The 19,336-nt window shown below is 37.7% G+C and overlaps 1 protein-coding gene across 1 annotated transcript in view; it reads right to left on the bottom strand.

Annotated features, from left to right (window-relative positions):
- The window catches only part of SLC16A10 (solute carrier family 16 member 10), a 147,802-nt gene that overhangs the window by 115,206 nt on the left and 13,260 nt on the right, over positions 1-19,336 (bottom strand). The window lies entirely within an intron of this gene.

Here is a 19,336-nt window from a genome sequence, read left to right as displayed (position 1 = left end):
TTTGACCTGATGTTAACTAAGAGAGGCAACAAAGGGCCAATACACTAGAAAGTAAGGGTCTAACCCTTTACCAGGATAAAAAATTAGGCTAGGTGTGAAGACCAGACAAACACATGATAGGAGATTCAGGGACCAAACAGAGAAAATATCATCTATGATCTTTCTTAATCCAAATCACACATGTACCCTAATTTCCCCCGAAATGATGACTTTTCTGAGCATATATATAATAGACATCTGATGTTAAGATTAGTGGGCTAGGGGCAGCTAGGTGGCGCAGTGGATCGAGCACCAGCCCTGGAGTCAGGAGTACCTGAGTTCAAATCCAGCAGTCACAAGTCATAACCCCAATTGCCTCACTAAAAAAAAAAAAAAATTAGTGGGCTAATTTAGACCACTTTTGGAATTTAGTCAGGTACATATCTCTTTAGGAAAATAAGCAGCACCCTACCTTGTCCTCTAGAAAAGTAGCTACATCAGAAATTCAAGGAAAGAACTTTGTAAAATATGAAGCATCAACATCACTATTATTTTTTTTTTTAATTTTTGGTGCAGCAATGGGGGTTAAGTGACTTGCCCAGGGTCACACAGCTAGTAAGTGTCAAGTGTCTGAGGCCAAATTTGAACTCAGGTCCTCCTGAATCCAGAGCCAGTGCTTTATCCCCTGCACCACCTAGCTGCCCAAAAGATCTCATTTCCTCTTTTTTTGGGGGGGGTGGGTGAGGCAATTGGGGTTAAGTGACTTGCCCAGGGTCACATAGCTAGTAAGTGTCAAGTGTCTGAGGTTAGATTTGAACTCAGGTACTCCTGATTCCAGGGCCGGTGCTCTATCCACTGCACCATGTAGCTGCCCCTATCACTATTATTTCGAGTAAGGTAATTTCTCAACTTATTGTATTCCATAGTGAAGTCACTTTTGTGAAATATTAAACAGAGAAACCAACAATTCCTCCCTCTTCTCCTATACACTAAAATATTTGGAGTGTTGTTTTGGGGATAAGCAAAGAATTGGTAACAAAGTAGATATAATTGAAATCTATTGTGCTGTAAGAAATAAAATGATGAATATAGAAAGATAGAAAGACTTAGATGAACTGATGCAAAGTAGAGTTAAATGGAGCCAAGAAAACAACATATTCAATGACTTCAAAATTTTAAGTGGAAAGAACAGCAACCACAAAACAATTGAAAATGGATGTTGCAAAATCACAAAGAACAAGCTTTCCTCTAAAGAAGAGATATGAGGTGACATCCACCCCATCTCCTTTGCTGGATTTTGGGGGGCAGGGTGTCCTCATATGTGGAACATTAACTATATCAGATTTTTAAAAATATATTGATGGATTTTGCTGATTTTTTTCCTTTTCCTCTTTTTAAAAATTCTTTATTATGTGGGATGACTCTCTAGGATGGGGAAGGGGAGGAATATAAGGGGGAAACAAGCAACGTAACAAAGATATCAATAAAAATGTATTTAAAAAAAATTTTTTTTAAGTGAGGCAATTGGGGTTAAGTGACTTGCTCAGGGTTACACAGCTAGTAAGTGTTAAGTGTCTGAGGCCGGATTTGAACTCAGGTCCTCCCGACTCCAGGGCCGGTGCTCTATCCACTACGCCACCTAGCTGCCTTAAAAATGTATTTTTAAAGAATTTTTTAAAAAATCACGGCCTTTTAGGACAACAGAGAAGATTCATAGCCTGGGGAGGGCTACAGTAAAGGGTGGGGAGTGAATTTAAGACACATGTGCCTTCTAAGACCTCCCTATTTTCATGCAAGCTCTCAAGTGTCTGATATAAGAATTCTCAGTGGAAGGTTATATTACCTTACCAGAACTTGGAGATGGTCTTAAGATGAGAGATACTGACATTACTGAACCCCAAACTACCTACGGTTTTTTAAAAAATCCTCTCTTCACACAGCTAAACCTCCTAATTTAATGCTAATTGCTTAACTCTTGAAGGCAAAGGAAAATGTTAGAATAAAACTCCTAGTTTTAAAATATCTTTGGATTTGGGCAGCTAGGTGGCGCAGTGGATAGAGTACCAGCCCTGGATTCAGGAGGACCTGAGTTCAAATGTGACCTCAGACACTTAACACTTACTAGCTGTGTAACCCTGAGCAAGTCACTTAACCCTAATTGCCTCACTAAAAAACAAACAACTTTGGATTTCATATCACCTTCATTTCCAACTATGCAACCCTAGGCTACCCAGCAAACCACTCCTTACATCAAGTGTTAAAAAGGGGGGAAGGGAAGCACTTAAAGCCAAATTAACTCCTCAGCCAAGGTTGCAATGTTCCCCACCTGTGGTCCCTCAGTCTCTGAAAAGAAGAGAGGGAGAGACATTTGGAACATTTTCTCTCTTCTGTGCCCATACCATCCAAGCTGATTCTGACTAGATACTTGTTTATTTTACAACTAAGAAGAGCAACCTTCTTTTCTAATATTTTTGCTTAAGAGCACTAATGGGCACAAAATCTAATCTAAGAAAATGTGCTGCATTTGGGAGGAGGGTAACTCTTAAATCAGTGTGACGCACTGACAATTCATCTGAACATCTTGCTTTCCCGTAGAGCACTACAGTGGAAAGATTTCTGGACTTAGAATCACAAGAAAGCTGTGTACAAATCTCAGCTCTGACAAGTTGATGAATTGAGAGCAAATCTCTGAATGTTGGTTTCCTTATATATAAAATAATCCATATAAAAATAATATCCATCTCACAGAATTGTCATAAGACCACTCACTTGACACCTTTGCCTTGAATTTACCCTCCTGTTTGTATACCGTCTTTCCTCGAGTATTTACTGAAAGTATCTTGAAAAATTAAAAGCATTATACAAATATAAGGCATTATTCATTCCAACATTGAGGAAAATCCACACTCAATACCTAAAATAAGCATAATGTTTAATAGACAGGAGGGTGTTTTTAAAAATACATTGTTTTTAAACATATGGAAAAGTACTTGAGATTAAAAAGCTGGCCCCAAGCTGGCCCAAGAATTCCTAAGCAAACATTCTTATTATGTGTTGCTACAGGAGAAGTAAAGGAAATCTGAACATAAATTTAAAATTCTTTCATGTCTCAAATTTGATTAATTCACTTTCTATCAAGTTAATCTAATTAACCTAACAGCCTCTAAACTTTATATGTAACTCCTGCCAACTCCACTAATTAGCTGCACACTGAAATGTGACATGCTTCTATAATCTGAATTAACCTCATTTATTTTATATAATCCCAACCACAAAGACCATAGTAAAATAAATTTTCTTCATCATTAAAATATAAAAAGACACTTACTGGCTAACTTGTATAAATTTATCAAGCATTTCTTTTAAAAGAGTTCTCAGTTCTACAAAATAATTAAAGAGATTAAAAAAAAAAGGCCCTTGACTGAAACACTAGAAATCATGACTACCTTGAAGGCCCTGAAAGAAGAACTAAACTTGCTATAAGGTACTAACCATTTCCTTACTTTCCAGAAAACACACACACACACACACACACACACACAATATTGTTTATAAGGTAGAGGAAAAATTAATAGAATGCACTTTGGTTTTGTCCCCAAATAAACTTTTTTTAAAATGTGGAACTTAGCAAAATCTTAAATTTTGATAGTAATTACAAGTCTTAGAGGTTTGATGGGTGCAGGGAAGTAGAAAACAGATAATGCAGAGATAAAATTAGACTCAAAAAGAAACTTTGCCATGTCTTTGTCTCATTTAAACCAAGGCAGAGCCATAACCAGGATGGAACAAACAGAACTCCATAAACCCCAGATCAATGATATGGGGATGTAGGGGCCAAATTATTTTATCACAGGGAGGGGCAGCTAGGTGGTGCAGTGGATAGAGCACTGGCCCTGGATTCAGGAGGACCTGAGTTCAAATCCAGCCTCAGACACTTGACCTTACTGGCTGTGTGACCCTGGGCAAGTCACTTAACCCCAATTGCCTCACCCCCCCCAAAAAAAAAGGATATGGGGAAGAAGAGGAACGGCAGGAAGAAGAAAAGGGATAGCTTACTTTCTCTCCATGGCAACTACTTTCCCAGCACCTCAGCTCACGATCCTCTACAGCTATGCCAATTATGTGGAACAAACTTTCCCTAAAAAAAAAAAATCACCCTTATCTTAACATTATAGGACTTTCCCCATAACCCCTAAGAAGTGTGTCACAGCTACACACACACACACACACACACACACACACACACGTTTTTTGCCTCAGTTGGAAAAAAAAAACATTTATACCTCAGAAATATGGAAAACAGTGAGAATCTGATGTATCCAATAATTTTCTCCCTTATTACTTTTCTTCACTTGAGTTACTCAAGTAAGAATATCACTCATGGATTCACATAAAGCCAAAATCCACTAGAGAAATGGAAATATGTGTGCTAGTTTCATGATTATTTTATGTGTAGTAAGTACCTTCTGGCCCACTATCCCAGAATCAGGATCTTCCCCCACAGGGTTCTAAGCTATCCTGAGGGAACTCAGGGTATCTCTAATATCACTGGTTTAAACATGCACTAAGGAAGTCTCTCCCAATTAGGTGCCAGTGACTAGCACCCCAGATCCATTTAACAACTTAACTTGGATTAGCTTTACAAAGAAAGGGATGTTTACTTTGAAGATGTATCAATAACAAAAGTACACACATTACCCCCAAAGGCTGTGCTCTTCCCTATCCCACCTCAGTCTCTAAGGGGGGCAAGCTCAAATTTAGCTCGGTCTCTCAATAGTATTGGTCCCACCAAGTACAGTGCCAAGCATGGAATCGTTGCCAGATAAGTCCTTGTCTCAGTTACCACTAGACTGGTTTCTGAAGGTCATTCCTCAGGGTATCAATTCTGAATTGCCTACAAAACCCTGACACCACTCTCCCTTCACTTATAATGGAAAAGAACATCAAGAAAAGGAAGAATCCAGGTCTGAATTCACAAAGTCACAAGGCCTCTGAAGGGTTGTATCCTCTCCTCTTAAAGCATTGTATTTCACTAGATACATGAGTGAAGGAGTCAACATAGAGACCCACTGGGGAAGCAGCCAAACAGAATGAATTGCTGAGGCAATTCATACAGGTTCTTTCTAGCTATATAGCCCAAATCTAGCTATATAGCCAATCAAAAAAGTTTCCTTAATCATGGGGTTACAGATCTGAGAATCAGTTACATAATATCTATATCTACTTCAATGTGTCTCCAAGGCATTTCCGTTACATGTCATCCCTGCTACTCAGCAGCTCCATGTGGGGAGACACCATCAGAGGTGCACATTTGCTAGTTCCCACTATATATGGACGATAAATGGGAAATGTCTACTATGTGCTAGGCACTGTGCTTTACAAATGTTTTATTTGACAAATGTCACAGGAATATCACAGGAATACAACAAATTTAAAGTGACACTGTGTTTGTTTTAGTTTAAATGGCCTAACATATTTTCAGTAATTCTGATTGCAAAAAAATTACCCCTTTCTAGATAGATTATTCCAAGAGTCTTGTTCTAGCATCTTCTCATTCTTTTCCTAGGAGCTTTTCTCATACCGTGCCTTGATACTCAAGATAAAATAAGATAAATCTAATCTTTAAAATTCATGGGTTTGGGGGACAGCTAGATGGCACAGTGGATAGAGCACCAGCCCTGGAGTCAGGAGAACCTGAGTTTAAAACTGGCCTCAGACACACTACTTACTGGCTGTGTGACTCTGGGCAAATCACTTAACCCCAATTGATTCATTAAAAAAAAAATTCATGGGTTTCCCAATTAAGTGTTATTTAGTGCTATATATCCAGGCCATAATAAAAAGGAATACAGTTCTCTTTTAGGACATCTAACCAGAGGCACAGCTGTGTGAAATTGGTCCAGCAGCTCATTATATTATGCCTGAAGTCCTTTCCAAGCAAACAGTCTGCTGATAACCTATACTTGTTTATATAGCCTTCCAGTTGTGGGGTGGGTAAGGGAAGAAATCGATGTTTTCAAAGACCAAAAAAGGACAAATAGATAGCCTATCTGTTGTCAGCATTTGCCAGGTATCTATGAACTGTCTGTTTCAAATTCTGGCACTAAGCATTAACCTTGACTAACAGTTGCTCCCCACCCCACCCCCAGTTGAGAGATTTATTAGCTTCTTACAAGAGGGAAAATGCTTCATTACTTTTAAATGCAAGTGGGGAGGGGGGGGGGATATGCTAGGGCAGCTCTGTCTTCTTCTCCAAACCACAAAAACCTAGCTCAGGTTGGAAATACAAGGAGATCAGTGTCCTATTTATGTCTCCAGATTTTGCCTTTTCTAATGAGTGATGACCAAAGATTCTTTTCTATTGGCTTAAAACTGTAGGTTGAGAAATTCTGTATTCCTTCCAAAGACCTTGTCAAGGAGATATATCATTCCAGGGGAGAGAAAAAGAGCTGTGTCCCTGTTATATTTTAAATAATAAGATGGCACAACTATAGCTACTTTTCTTAAAAGCAAAGCAACTTTTTGAGTGAGGAATTTCACTGAGGTCCACTATGTCTCTCTTGCTCCTTCCACAATGCAAACACCTCTAAGCAACCAGGGTAAAATGATAGCTGCTGGCCTTCCATAAATATTTTAACTCATGAAAACTAGAAATGACTGAGGTAGGTTCTTGAGGAAAAAGTTTTTCTTCTCTGCACTGACCCCTCCTCATAATTTCCTAGAACATTCACTGGTGCTAAGCATACAATATAATAGGCTCATTGATTTACAGCTTTTAAAATAGGGACTTCAGAGATTCAACCCTCTCATTTTACAGATTAAGAAACTGAGGTTCTAAGAGAAGTAAAATGGTAGAGCAGGGACTCAAAACCAGAACCTCCGTTCCAAATTAAGTTACCTTTTATCTATTTTAATAAATATTTGTTGATGGAATGAAATACATTTTTAAGTAGAAAAACAATCAAAGGATTCCCTATTCTACCAAGAGATCTCTATTACAAGCCCACATTCAAATTAATTGTATAATGTTATCCACTTTTAGTAACTAAAAATATACATACAGACACAATATGTAACTTATCCAAAGTTAAAGGGAGGGCTTTCCTGAAAGCTTTGCCCAAAATTGTACTTGTTCAAAGTCTTAAATAAGAACACGCAATGGTGTGTATCCCTTTTGTTCAGACAGAGAAAAATGTTACAAAGGAAAAAAGTTGAAGGCTACATTTCTAATCACTTATAATTAAGCTTACAATAATGTATCAGTTTTGACAGTTCTAGAAAGCAATTCTGAGTTGGTAGAAGAACTAAGGAGATTTCCAACTCAGCAGAGTAATTATTCAAAGATTAGTGACCACTGATTCATTTACCCTCTTAAGTGACCATAAATAATGAGGATTAGATCACCTTGACTTTTTTTCTCAAAGATTATTATTCTCAGTTCCTGCTAGATAATTGTTCATCATGATGAATTAGAGAAAGAAGATATACTAACTAGATTAAGTATTACTTTTGCCAGATTTCCTTCTTGGCAAAAGAGAAATCAATATTTCTACCTTTTTAAGAGGCTTGGTTTTTTTATCCCCTAAATTTAAGTAACAGAAAACTACTAACTGATGTTTGAGTGAAGGCAATAATAAATTACCTATAAAACCAACTAGTTGCTAGTGTATGTTGTTGTTCAGTCATTTTTCAATCATTTCCAACTCTTTGTGACCCTATTTGAGGTTTTCTTGGCAAAGATACTGGAGTAGTTTGCCATTTTCTTCTCCAGATCATTTTACAGATGAGGAAACTGAGGCAACTAGGGTTCAGTGATTTAGGCATTATACAGCTGGTAAGTGTCTGAGGTTGGATTTGAGCTCTGGTCTTCCTAACTTCAATCCCAGTGCTATCCACTTCACCATCTAGCTGCCTAGTTAGTGTTTAAGACAATGAAATTTAATTCAATTTAAATAAATATTAGACTACTGCTGTGTGCCAAGTTAAACTGTTGTTGTTGTTGTTTGTTCTTCAATTTCAAAGAGGACTAATGACATAACAGGGTGATGTCTTGATTCACACACGAATTGCATTTAAGTGAGAGAGCTGTACAAAGTCTTCAGATGCACTCTTTTCCAGAGTCATCAAAATACAGTGGCAAGACAGATGCCATGGATAGCCTTGCTGTCTTCTGTGTCTGACCAAAATCTAAGTACTCCACAGTGCCTACTTCAGCTGCCTTCAGGGCCATCAGAACAAATTGTTCTCATCCATCCATTCTACTGGGGAAGTCTTCACAAGCTGATCATACAAAGACAATGAAATAGAATGAGTTTACATTTTATTGAAATATTGCTTAGCATTATAGATTTAGACCTAGAAGAGTCTTTATAAATCATACGGTCCAATCCCCTCAGGCCTGGAGAAGTTACCTGCCTTACCCAAGATCACATAGGTAGAACCAGAATTTAAACCCAGGTCTTCCAACTTTAAATCCAACTCTTTCTATTATACTATACTGAATCCTTGAAATAAAAGTAAACCAATAAAAACTCATTTTGCTCTCTACTGACTCTTGATATATCCAACATGTTTTAAAATTCATTCAGTTTGAAAAAAAAACAACACATGCTCCTCTCACTCTAATAAAAGCATATTAGGGGAGTGGGAGTGGAAATATTTTCTAACTCAAGCAATACTCTTTTGTATCGCCTCCAAAATCTTTTAACAGTCAGATTTACCCAAACTGCTTCGATTCATTGCATTATACATGTTAACAAGCAAACATATTTAAAATGCTGTTTTAAAATTAAATATGGTTAACTATACTTACCTGTAAACGAAAACGAATCAATAAAAATGACCAAACAATCATCTAGTAAGTGTTAATTATTTTAAAAAAGGAAAAAAAGAATCATACACTTCCTCTCCTTGAAAAATTCCCATTTCCTTCTCATCCACCCCCTGCGTTTACTGGTTCATTTTCTAAAAGGTCACTAAACTTTCAGCACCTTTGGTTGGACTTCAATCACATGAGGGCAATTTGGAACAGAAAGTTCTTATAACTCAGGGCAGCAACACACAAGTACACGTGCATGGAGGTAAAAGAAAGCATAACTAAAGGCATTTTCCCTGTCAATAGAAAAAAAAATTTTTTTAACTTTCTCCTGGATAACACTTTCTTAGGCATATTTGCACCTATTAATCCTTATCTGATCCTCATTACAGCCCTATAAGGTAAGCAAACAACCAAGACACAGAAAAATTAAAGTGATTTGCTCTGGGTATATATATATATATATACATATATATATACACACACATATATATATACACACATATATATATACACACACACATGTGCATACACCCATATAAACTAGCTGTCTAACCCAGAGCAAATCACTTAAATTATATACACACACACACACACACACACACACACACAGAGAGAACACTGGAAATAAACTACCTAGTACCTCAACTTCAAGTCCAGTGTTCTTGACAAGGGGGCACTTATATGCAGAAGAGTCAAGCAATCCACAAGCCCAGGGTCACACAGCCAGTAAGGTCAAGTGTCTGAGGCTGGATTTGAACTCAGGTCCTCCTGAATCCAGGGCCAGTGCTCTATCCACTGCACCACCTAGCTGCCCCTCCCTGTGATAAAATAATTTGCTGACAATGGGTCAGGCCCTGTGCTTGGTGCCCCTCTGGATCTGCTTTCTCATCTGGCCTAGATGACCTCTTGGGGTTCTCCCAACTGAAGATTTGTGATACTATGACTATGATCCAAAGTCACCTTTCCTAATGCATTTTTGTTTTGTTTTGTTTTGTTTTGCAGGGCAATGAGGGTTAAGTGACTTGCCCAGGGTCATATAGCTAGTAAGTGTCAAGTGTCTGAGGCCAAATTTGAACTCAGGTCCTCCTCAATCCAGGGCCAGTGCTTTATCCACTGAGCCCCCTAATGCATTTTTAGCATTCCTCACTGGGCCCACATAGAGACCTTCATTATACTTAGTCTCTTTTCTTAGATAATTAAAATGAGTAGAACAGCAAACCATACATTTTTAAATGTTAGTAGTTTTAAGTTTGTTTATATTTGATGAAGTAGATAGTTCACTTAACATGGAAAGACTGATCTATAAAACAGGACTACCTGGTTTTTTTTTGTTTGTTTTGTATCCCCCAGTGCTTAGCACAGTGCCTGGAACATAGTAGATACATAATAAATGATAGCTGACTGAATATTGAACCTGGAATAACTTTAAATTTCTGCATATAAAATTTTCCTTTGATAAACCCTTATAAATCTCCCCTAAAGTGCTCAGAGTAGGGCAAGGATAAAAAGAAAAACTTTGTCCTTGCCAAAGTAGGTGGCAGGTAATGGCCATGAAAAAAAACAGAAGGGGGCAACAGAGAGTCAAGTCCTAAACATTAGAACAAAAGAATGGGGGTGGGGGGTGATCCCCAGATATAATAGGCCAGTTGTGTTCTAAGGTTCCTTCTAGTTCTAAAATTTTATGATTCTAAATAATCTGTTCCCCTAGATGTTTGGGCCAATGACAAGCACTGGTTTTGAATTCTGGTTCTGACACAATACTTTGTTGTTCAGTCGTGTCTAACTCTTTGAGACCCTATTTGGGGCTTCCTTGGCAAAGATACTGACTGCACTGGTTTGCCATTTCCTTCTCTAATTCATTTTAGATGAGGAAACCAAGGCGAACAGGGTTAAGTGACTTTTCCAGAGCCAGTAAGTGTCTGAAGCCAAATCTGAATTCAGAAAGATGAATTTTCCTGACTTCAGGCCCAGAGCTCTCTATCCACTGTACCACCTACCTATACCCCCAAAAAATACTTATTTGACCTTGGGCAAATCACTTAACTTCTCAGCTTTTTCATCTGTGGAATGATGGGACAGGACTAAAAGATCATCTTTAAAGATCCCTTCCACCTCTAAATCTTATTAGCCTAGAAGGAATAAGTGTAATTGCTTCCAGTACAGGAAGCTACTGCTGAGGGAAGCAGCCCTTTCTCGGTGACCTGAAGGGATAGGTAGTCTGCCGAGCTTGGAAGAAAAGAAAATCCGTGCTGCAGAAAGCCTCTGTGCCTTCTACCTTATTTCTATCTCTGGAAATGAAATTATTCCTTTATTTCAAGGAGACATAGCACTGGAATTCATTCCTCCTTAACTGGCACTACTGTTTATAATTAGAAAATGTTATTCCTAAGTGCTTGGAAACAGTTTCTTCTCTCAAGTTGGTTAAATATTCTCCTTAAATAGTTTTCCATACACTACTTTTTTAAAGAAAACGCTCTTTCCATCTTATCTCTCCCCCCAACCCCAACCATGTAGTGTAAGAGTAAACTTAAATCCAAGCCTATGGTAAATCATTATACATTCCAAATCAGTGAAATTTAAGTTAACAAGGCCTTACTCTTACTGTATTCACTTAATAATGACTTTTAGAGGAAGATTTCATTGCTGTTCTGGAGAATTGACTATTTTCTGTCCTCTCCAACTTAATTTCTGGCTATAATATTATACAGCCTATTTATATGGTATTGATTATTGTTATAATCATCATCACTTTTCATTATTGGGAAGAGGGGGTCCACCTATCCTCATCACACCAGTAAAAACTGCTACAAGTGACAGCCAAACAAGTCAATGAGCAGTACAAAAGTCCCAGGACTGGCAGTATCCCTCAGACCACCAACACTGCTTCCAGTCCAGTCTTCATGTCCAACAAACAGGGGAGCAACTCTTTTTGAGAGGAGCCAGCTATCCCCACCAACTACCAACCAAGTCACTGTTCATAGGACAAGCAAGCAACTTAGCTGAAACAGCAAGAGACTCTGAGGGAGAGAAAGGAAGCAGCATGTACCAGGCAAACTCCTCTTAGACCCTAATGGAGACAATTCAGAATTCTAAGCCCAAGAACCCTGGAAATAACCATGCTTCCAGTACAGTGCCCTCAGCCACTATCCAGGAAAGCAACAGTTTTGAGGATGCAATCTGGCCATTGTTCCTACAATTGTGACAACTGCATTTACTGAAAACCTTGAAAAGAAAGTGTTTGTCACTAAAATCATTGACACTGTCAAATAGCAGCATCAGAAACTGATATTATTTTATCAGTGAAAATAATATTAAAGAAGAGGCATTACCATCTGCTTGGCTGCTGTCTTCTAAGAACTATGAAACTTTCCCATCAGACTTGCAGTTCAAAGTTTCCATATGGGGACAGCTAGGTGGCATAGTGGATAAAGCACCGGCTCTGGATTCAGGAGGACCCGAGTTCAAATCTGGCCTCAGACACTTGACACTTACTAGCTGTGTGACCCTGGGCAAGTCACTTAACCCCCACTGCCCCCCCAAAAAAATTTTCCATATGTGTCATCTCCATCATTAGAATGTGAGCTCCTTACAGTACATACAATAGGCACTTAATAAATGTCCTATTCATTCATTCATTTTTTTTCTTTAAAAAAATTATTTATTTATTTAAGTTTTCAACATTTGTTTAGATAAGATTTCCAATTTCAAATTTTTCTCATTCAGGGGCAGCTAGGTGGCGAAGAGGATAGAGCACCGGCCCTGGAGTCAGGAGTACCTGAGTTCAAATCCGGCCTCAGACACTTAACACTTACTAGCTGTGTGACCCTGGGCAAGTCACTTAACCCCAATTGCCTCACTAAAAAACAAAAAGCAAAACAAAACAAACAAATTTTTCTCATTCATTCTTTGGGGGGGGCGGGGCAGGGGGGGCGGGACAATGGGGGTTAAGTGACTTGCCCAGGGTCACACAGCTAGTAAGTGTCAAGTGTCTGAGACTGGATTTGAACTCAGGTACTCCTGAGTCCAGGGCCAGTGCTTTACCACTGTGCTACCTAGCTGCCCCCCTCATTCATTCTTAAAACAATTTTGAAAACCAGTTCTTTAACTGTGATCCAAGGAACAAAATGATCCTCAGGCTGATCTAAAATACAAGCCTCAAAGATTTTATACTACAGGTTTTTACATTTCATTTACATTGTATATTCAGTTATGTGTTTATGTTATAGGTTTTAATTTATACTGCAATTAAAAATTAAGAACAAAAAATGTTAGCATAGCATTAGTATTTTTTATCTATTACGGCAGATCTTCGAAATTACAGCATTTCATAATTGTAAAGGACATCAACAGTCATTCAGTTTAAACCACACCTGAAAAAGTATCCCCTCTAATTGGCTAAATGTGTTTGTCCATCTTTTGCTTGAAGAATTACACTGAGAAGAAAACCCCATTACATCCCAAAGCTATCCATTCTAGTTAGGATGACTCTAATTCTTTGGAAGTTTTTCTTGACATCAAGCCTAAATTTGCCTCCCTATAATGTCTCATCCATATTCCACAGAACAGCCTTTCTAGTTCTTGGACACAGCTATTCTATCCCCCATGAGCCTTTTCTTCTCCAGTCTAAGAATCCCTATTGTATTTAAACGAACTTCATGTGTGGCATAAACCCCAGTCCTCTCATCATTCTCACCCCCCATTTCTGAACACTTTCCAGTTTATCAATGTCTTTCCTAAAAATACATGAGGTCCAACAATAGTTCTGAAGATTTTGTTTTTCTTTGTGGCAAGTAGAAATAATGGGGAAAGGTAGTTTAGCAGGTTTTTTGCCCCACTAAACTGATCGACAGAACATTAAAGACCACTGTGATGTAAGCATTTTAAAAGAGAAATTACTTATTAAAGATTTGAAATTTCCTATACTTATCTTTGTAGTTTTCCAAACCTATAATCTCTTAGAGTTTACAGCAATGAAATCCTATTTGATTTTGAAATTTTGCAATATTTTCTCAGTTCCCCAATGCCTGTTTTGAGTTTTTAATGAGTTCAATATTCAATATCTTAGTCTGGATTTTTTTTAAATGCTAGACATGAAAACATATATTAAATCTAGTAAGTTATGTTCCATTACTTGCACTAAGTGGAATGTATACTTCAATTTATTCCACAGAGAACATGGATCAGAGACCTAGAGCTAAGAGGCACTTCTGTAGCCTTCTAACCCAATCTCCTCTTTTTACAGATAAGGAGAATGAAATAGTGGTGTTAAGTGGCTTACCCAAGGTCACAGAATTGACAAAATTAGGCTAGATCCCAGGTCCTCTGACTCCAGATTCGAGACCTTTCCATTTGTGGAAGCATATTAAAAACTCCATTTTTGTTCAACTGAAAATATCAAGAAATGAACAATTCTCTAGTCTAAAGTCCTTTCTTTACTTTTCCTTTTAGGAAATTGTTTAAAAGGTCAAGAATAAAAGGTAAGAGCAGGAGAAATGAATCCAGGATTGCAAACAAAGCAAAAAAACAAAACCAAAAAACCCCTAAAAACAAAAACAACTCAAGTATAGTTAAGATTATAGCCTTTTCTATACCCTGAAGGATTAGAAAGAGCAGGTAGGTCATACTATGCCAGACCAGGAATCAGGAAGACTCATCTTCCTGAGTTCAAGTCTGGCCTCAGACACTTACTAGCTGTGTGACCCTGGAATAGTCACTTAAGCTGTCTACCTCAGTTTCCTCATCTATAAAATTATCTGAGAAAGAAAATGGCAAACTACTCTAGTATCTTTGCCAAGAAAACCCAAATGGGGTCACCAAGAATAAGATACAACTGACTGAACAACAAAAAAGATTGAATAGTAGATAGAACAGAGCCTATATAGAATAAGAACCTGAGGGTACTCTTTCCCCTTTTATTTGTTTTTGTTTTTGGTTTTTTTGGTGAGGCAATTAGGGTTAAGTGACTTGCCCAGGGTCACACAGCTAGTAAGTGTCAAGTGTCTGAGGCTGGATTTAGAACTATTCATAAGAATTGTACCTAAAATGCAGAGTACAGTACTAATATCAAATCAACAAAGCCTTTATTGAGCTCTTACTGGTGCTTAATAGTACCAGGCACTATCTTGAGCACTGGGAATATATATACAAGCAAAAATAAAACCTCTCCCCATCCTTAAGAAGCTTACCTTCTAAGGGAGGAAGACAACATAAAAGGGATTTGAAAAGGTGGGGAAGAAGGCACCCACATGACATCATGGTGGAGCAGAGTCAGAAAAGGAGGACTGAGCGTGCCTGACCTAAACACTTCCTCAAAATGGAGATTCCAGAAGGAACTCACTAATCAGAAAATGAGACAATCAGGATAGAAGGATAATCCAGGATGAGGAGGCTGCTGGAGTGTGGAGAAGTATGGAGAGTAAAGTGTAGACTGGGAGAGGAGTGTATCTCCTGATTGCGAGTTTTTAAAAAGAGGGGCAGTAGAAACAGAGTATAGCCATTGTGAAACCTATGACCCTCCCTCACTGAAAGAATCAACAATCAGGCATGATGAAGAAAACATCTATAATGTCTGGACTATGGAGATGGAGAGTGGCGCAATGGGTACAACAGATGATGTTGTATGTAACCCCGAGGCATGTGCCCACCCACTTTCTTAATATAAAGAAGCATATAAGTTTAGTATAGTCACAACCTCATAGACATAAGTTTCATATAGATAAGCTCAGCTGAAAGCCTTGGCATCAGCTGAACTCACCATGTGTGCGCACCCCAGATAAAACTTGAACCACTCCCCTTACACACAGTTACATACTTTTAAAGTTGTATAAAACCCATGGCTTTGTCCATTGGTCAGCCAGCCTTATCAGCCAGAGTAAACCAGCCAGCTTGGTCACTGAGGCTGACTGGCTAGCAGGATGGAGAAGTCCACCTGCCTCTGCCTAAGAGAAGCCATACTCTGGCCTTGCTGGTAGCCTTACCAGGATGATCCTGTACTACCCTTGACATATAGTCTGGCTTTCCTTCCTCAGAAGCAATATCCACCCAGAGGGAGCAGTGACTGGCATAGCCTGCAGGTTGGCAGGACCTTCCTGTACCCCTGGCATTTTTTAAAAAATCAAGACAAAGATGTTGAATATTAAACTCAGTCACTGAAAACTCAAAACTTCAAAATCAAATTAGCACCATTGGCCTACCTGCCCTTTCTAGACCAGATACCTCGTGTTAGACATTTACATCTGCCATTATAATAAACATAGTGTGTACAGCATCACTCTTGGTTGGACTCAAATCATTCAGTGCCCTGACAGGTCATGTTTGACACCCAAAATCCCATTCCAACAATTTCTACAAATCATTTTGCTTCCTAACACATTCTTTAAGTCTAATATTCCATTATTAAGGAATTACTATTGTAAATAAAAGAACAGTAAATATACTTTCTAAATTTACCAATATCTCCAAGAAGTTGTCCCATAGAAGTTATTCATTCTGAAACAGAGTAGTACAAAACACTGTGGAATAAACACAGGCATCCCTCTGCCCTAAAACTACTAAAACTTTAATTCCCTTTGTGGAATGCCTTTGTTTAAATAACCATTAATAAATATAAATCCTTTGAGCTTCTGCCATTTAAAATTGCAATTGCAATCAAAGCTAATGGAAAGGGCAATTAAACAGCATGAAACTTTTAAATGTTAAAGGGGGAAAATCTATCACCAGACCAAAAGAACTATGTTGAGAATGAAATTGAGCTAAATTTATCTGTATTAACAACCCTCAATGGTCTCAACACAGCTTGTTGCCTGAGTTGCTTTCATAACCAATCTCTTCTTTGTTATTAGAGAAACACTCTGTCTACTGTGCCCTTTCAGAAAGTTACTGGTATAATTTAGTACATTTACAAAAAAATGGATCCTATAAAATCATCAAAAACTATCACTCTTCCCTAGACTTCTGCCTATCTGTTAACAACTTATTCTTCATTTGGAATGAGTGTGTGACTATGGGCAAGTCATTTAAACTCTCTAAGTTTCACTTTCTTTTGTTTGAAAAAACCTGCTTCACTTAGCTCACTGAGTTGTTATAAAAATCAAATGAAGGTGCAGCTAGGTGGTGCAGTGGATAGAGCACTGGCCCTGGATTCAGGAGGACCTAACTTCAAATCCAGCCCCAGACACTTGACACTTACTATCTGTGTGACCCTGGGCAAGTCATTTAACCCCAACTGCCTCACCGAAAAAAAAAATCAAATGAAATATCTATGTGAAATATAACTGCTACTCTCTCTATGGTATGAGACATTTTCTCCCTCACTTTCCCTTTTTAATTTAAAGACTTCATGATGAGATTCATAACCATTCAGTCAAATATATTTTTACTCATGATAGATAGATGTCTTGTCCCAGAGTACATCATTGCTGCATTTTAAGCAGTAGCCTAAAACCATAAATCCCATTTGCTGATTATTAACTAGGTTGCTAATCAGTTCCCTAATTTACCTTTCTTTTCTGAAGCCTCTTCTAGCCTCCACCCGCAGAAGTGATTGAGAACATGACCTGAGGCTCTAAGGTATTCAGTTTCTTGCTCAGAAGTTCAAAATCCCCAGTAATGCTTTCTAGGTTCCTTATTACATTAGCTTATGTCTCCTTGTAAAGCCTTATGGGTAGTAAATTGTCATCAGGTTTGACATCTCTTAGCAAGTTCTCCATCACATCCTAGGTACAAACTCCAGGGAAACAATATTCACCTCCTACTATTCAGGACAGATCAAAATATGAAATAGGATCAAATCAGTACTGCTCAGCAGACACTGTGCTAGTGCTGCCAAACATTGCTAATAGAATTAATTCTGCAATTAATTCTACGCAATTCATAAGTAGTTGGAAGCTATGTACAAAAGATGTTGGCTAAAAGATTCATAGCAACCTAGGGAAATTTTCCTAATGGAGGATCTTAGGGTTCTATCTTCTACTCTTTCTGTCCAATGAACTAGAAGCTATACGTAGCATATTGATCAAATATGTCAGTAATATAAAGCTGGGAAACATAGTTAAGTGCATAACTAAAACCACATTAAATCACAATGTGGGGACAAAAAAATCTCTACAGGCTGAATTAATATACAAAAATGAACAAGTTTACATTCATCTCTGTTAAATTTTAAATCTTTTAATTTGGTTCAAAAATATCTACTTGGAGGAGAAGTGGCTAAACAATACATATGATAAAGAGTTTGGTGGACTAAAACTCAATATAAATCAACAATATGATGACACAAATCAACCAAACAAAAAGTTAATGTGACATTTAACTGAATTAATAAGAAATCCAGTATTTGGATCAAAGGAGGCAATAATCTTACTGTAATACTAAGACCATATCTTGAGTTCTGATTTTGTCAGGAGCTAAGTACACTGCAGGAGCTCAGATGGGGAAAGGGACAAACGGAAGTGCCTTTAGGGTTTCAAGGAGGATCAGATACCTTTGATTTAACTGGGCTTATTTAGTCAAGCATTAGTCTGGAGGAGAGAGGTAGGAAAAAGGATGAAAAAGTGGTCTGTAGAATAAAGTCAAATATCAATGTATACAATTACTATAACAAAAGGAAATAAATATATGAGAAATACTTGGGCCAGTTATTCATTATTCTAAATTAACTTGGCCATTAGTCACATTTTATGTTACAAATAAAAATTAAAAGTAAACTATTAACACAGTATCATCAACATTATGTGTTGTCAACTGTGAGACTTGATTTTTCTCACCAATACAACAGTACAAGAAAGTTCCAAAGGACTCATGATGGAAAAGGCTCTCCAAATCCAGAAAAAAAAAAAGAACTATGGAATATGGATGCTGATTGAACCATACTATTTCTTTTGTTTTTGGTGTTTTGGTTTTTCCTTTTTTGAGGTTTTTCCTTTTTGCTCTGATTCTTCTCTTATAATATGACTAATGCAGAAATATGTTTAATGTTATTGTACATATAAAACCTATGTCAGATTACCTGCTGTCTTGGGGAGCGGGGTAGAGAGGGGAAGGAGGGAGAAAAATTTGAAATTAGAAATCTTTTAAAAACAATAACAAAAGTAAACTATTAGTTTTTCCCTAGACATTCATAGCAATGAAAAAAAGTCTGGCTTTGGGACCTGGCCTTAGGCAAGTAATTTTCTTCTCTGTTCCTTTTCCCTTTATACAAAGTAGAAAAAAGTACTTTTGTTTCCAGATGCTTTATCACAGAAACATCAGCATTTAGTGCCCCCATCTGAATATGATGCCTTTTTAACAAACATATAGCCAAAATTCTCTTTGACATCATGGACATGGAATTTAAGTTTTTTTATTTTATTTTTGGCAACATGGTACAGTAAACACTAGAGTTGCTTGTTATGAATCAGCAGTAATTAATATTAATAGTGTTCACATATGTATGGGCAATATTCCAGAGAATGGCCTTGAGTCATGACAGACAAATTACTAGGAGTTCTTTTATTTTAGCGAGAATGTAATTTTCTAGCTATAAGTCTATTAAGCCCAAGG

This window comes from Dromiciops gliroides, chromosome 4 (genome assembly GCF_019393635.1).
Source record: "Dromiciops gliroides isolate mDroGli1 chromosome 4, mDroGli1.pri, whole genome shotgun sequence".
In the NCBI taxonomy this organism is placed as follows: Eukaryota; Metazoa; Chordata; class Mammalia; order Microbiotheria; family Microbiotheriidae; genus Dromiciops; species Dromiciops gliroides.
This window is presented reverse-complemented; position numbering and strand designations above follow the sequence as displayed.